Source organism: Octopus bimaculoides, chromosome 24 (genome assembly GCF_001194135.2).
Source record: "Octopus bimaculoides isolate UCB-OBI-ISO-001 chromosome 24, ASM119413v2, whole genome shotgun sequence".
Taxonomy (NCBI): Eukaryota; Metazoa; Mollusca; class Cephalopoda; order Octopoda; family Octopodidae; genus Octopus; species Octopus bimaculoides.
The window spans coordinates 28,360,574-28,364,028 of record NC_069004.1 but is presented as its reverse complement, the minus strand read 5'-3'; the positions used below and the strand labels follow the sequence as shown (position 1 = coordinate 28,364,028).

At 39.5% G+C, this 3,455-nt stretch overlaps 2 protein-coding genes across 10 annotated transcripts in view; one reads left to right on the top strand and one right to left on the bottom strand.

Annotated features, from left to right (window-relative positions):
- LOC106882187 (alpha-(1,6)-fucosyltransferase) overlaps positions 1 to 3,455 on the bottom strand; it is an 881,702-nt gene that overhangs the window by 1,818 nt on the left and 876,429 nt on the right. The gene's annotated exons all lie outside the window — the stretch shown is intronic.
- The window catches only part of LOC106883065 (DNA-directed primase/polymerase protein), an 86,121-nt gene that overhangs the window by 75,477 nt on the left and 7,189 nt on the right, over positions 1 to 3,455 (top strand). The gene's annotated exons all lie outside the window — the stretch shown is intronic.

Below are 3,455 nucleotides of genomic sequence, written 5' to 3'. Positions count from 1 at the left end.
CTCTTGTAGTGGTTGGTGTTAGGAAGGGCATCCAGCTGTAGAAACTCTGCCAGATCAGATTGGAGCCTGGTGTAGCCATCTGGCTTCACCAGTCCTCAGTCAAATCGTCCAACCCATGCTAGCATGGAAAGCGGATGTTAAACGACGATAATGATATATACATATATGATGGGCTTCTTTTGGTTTCCGTCTACCAAATCCACTCACAAGGCTTTGGTTGGCCCGAGGCTATAGTAGAAGACACGTGCCTACGTTTTACACCTGTATGAATGCACATAGACGATTACACTAAAGTAATAATGATAATATAATGGTTTCAAATTTTATTTCGGTGGAAGGTGTAAGTTGATTACATCAACCTCAGTGCATAACTGGTACTTATTTCATCAACCTCGAAAGGCAAAGTTGACCTCAGTAGAATTTGCACTCAGAATGCAGTGGCGGGCAAAATACTGCTAATTGTTTTGCTCGACGTGCTAATGATTCTGCCAGCAATGGTGGAAAGACAGACACACAAATACATATATATATATATATATATATATACGACAGGCTTCTTCCAGTTTCCGTCTACCAAATCCACTCACAAGGCTTTGGTCGGCCCGAGGCTATAGTAGAAGACACTTGCCCAAGTTGCCACGTTGTGGAACTGAACCTGGAACCATGTGGTTGGAAAGCAAGCTTCTTACCACACAGCACCTAGCCACCAATGTATATATATATATATATTTTATTATTATTAATAATAATATAGCCTGGTGTCATGCAAATGGCACCTGTCATTGTAGTCATAGTCGTTGTTGGTGCCATGTAAATAATAATAATAATAATAATAAAAATAAAATTAAAATAATAATAAGTTTCTTTTGTTTTCCACCAAGGAGACGGAAGATGAGTGTAGGACTTTACTCAATGGAATGATTAAACAAAAATTGAAATGTAAGTTTACAAGATATGACAATATTTTTAAAAGAGGTGATACAGAAGACCCTCTTAGCCTAGGTTCAATCAAGGAACTTCACCATCCAAGATATCTTTGATTACCAACAGCAAGTGCCATCTCCAGTTGTTTTACAGGCTTATCCTTCACTCACCACCCTCACCTTCCAAGTCCTCTTCCCCTTCAATCTCATCCACTTTTTTTTTTACGCCCTTTCAAAGCCCAGCCAGGCTCATGGGCCCGGTTTCTATGGTGTATGTGTTCCCCCCAGCTGGATGGGACGCCAGTCCATCGCAGCGTTACTCAAGAAACAGGAAGAAAGAGTAAGAGAAAGTTGGGGCGAAAGAGTACAACAGGGGTCGCCACCACCCCCTGCCTGAGCCTCGTGGAGCTTAGGTGTTTTCGCTCAATAAACACTCACAACGCCCGGTCTGGGAATCGAAATATCGATCCTCCGATTGCGAGTCCGCTGCCCTGACCACTGGGCCATTGAGCCTCCACAATCTCATCCACTACACAAGCTTTTTCACTAGAGCCATCAGATGACAAAAAAAAACTGCATTCCTTGTTAGATTAGAGAGTGGTATGGCAATCATCACTATGGATTTGGCAGATAGATGGACGGATCCATCTCACATGCAACAGTAGTGTCTGGACATTACTGACCCAGCATGTTAGCAATGCCCAAACACCGAATGAGTATGTGTAGGACAGTTTCATCGCTTTGAGCACATCTCAGATATACCCGTCTGATGTCACTTTCACCAGTGTCTGCAGAGATATATTTTGAATCAATACAGCCCCTGAAGAGCACTGCCAATGCCAAAGACTTCTGGTAATTAACCATTAATGGTTCCCCGATCTGAAAGGCTTCTGGAGCAGATTTCTCAAGTCTTTTCTGTTTGGCTGTCAAGATTTCAAAAATCAAAGTTTATTGAAAATTTAAAAATTTGGTATATTAATGTACTTTTCCAAGCTGAATTGCTGGCGTTATAGAGGCTTAAAGTTCGATCATTTTCACCTAGTCAGTTTCTGTTTGACTGCACATTTTGTCAACATCCTGAAAATAGCACGTGTTGCCAATATTTGTATTCTACACGCAGAAAACAAGTAAACAACAGGTCTTTTGTAGTTTTAAGCATTCGATATGCATTTAAGGTGATAAACAGCACATTACAAATTAATTATTTTTTTAAAAAACAAACATTTTGTTGACTAAAACAACATGTCTTTTGTAGTTTTAAGCATTCAGTATGCATTTAATGCGATAGCACGAACTTAAAAGATTTATCCGAAAACGTTATTTAGCTGTTATTTTTAGAACACCTCCCAACCACCTCAATGACACAAAAACAAATAAACAACACGTCTTTTGTAGTTTTAAGCATTCAATATGCATATGTGATAAACAGCACATTACAAATTAAATATTTTCCCCCAAAAAATGGAGACTTATAGCACGAACTTAAAAGATTTATCTAAAAACAAAATAGCACATTACAAATTAAATATTTTTAAAATAACAAACATTTTGTTGGCCAGTTTATTAATTCCTTATTCCCAAACAGATTGGTAAAATTTCCAGGTGGGTAAAACAGTAGAAAACAGCGTCAACAAGTGGTCTCGATATATTTGTCAACACGTGCTTTCTCACAAAAGAGTTATCACGTTCGGCTTGTTACTATGGAAACAGGCATGAATGCGTCTGTGGCTTACGATTGGCTAAAATTACGCCAAATTTTCAAGCTTTAATAGCTAATAATAACTCTCTGTTTATTGATTTATGACGAAAATGATTTTCATGGCATTGATTAGCCTATAAATGTGTAAACATTAACACTGAATATGAAATTGACCTTGGCAGCCAAACAGAAAAGATCCGAGTTGGACTCGATAACCTCTACGTCCACTGATCGATCCCATTGCCCGGCGGATAGAGAGTTGTGAGCACTTGACATTCTAGATTAGTGGTTCTCAAAGTGGGCGATATTGCCCCTCTGGGGGCGGTGAAGTTGGGGTGGGGCGCTAGGAGTGTGGCCAGGGTGTCAAGGGGGCGGCAACCTGAAAAAGTTCAGGAACCACTGTTCTAGATGCTAAGGCCCCAGAAAACAATGATGCCATAAATCCGACACGCCACCTTGTGGCGATTTGATTAGATTAGCGTTTCTCAAACATTTTTTTTAGTAGTGAAACCTTTTGATTGCTGTTTTACTCAAGTGGGCTCTGATAGCCCTTCAACGTTTTAAAAAATCCTATTGTATTTTTAGAATTAAATATTACTCTTTTACTTGTTTCAGTCATTTGACTGCGGCCATGTTGGAGTACCGCCGTCAGTCGAGCAAATCGACCCCAGGACTTATTCTTTGGAAGCCTAGTGCTTATTCTATCGGTTTCTTTTGCTGAACCGCTAAGTTACGGGGACGTAAACACACCAGCATCGGTTGTCTAGCGATATTGGGGGAACAAACATATACACACACACATATATATATATATATATATATATATATATATA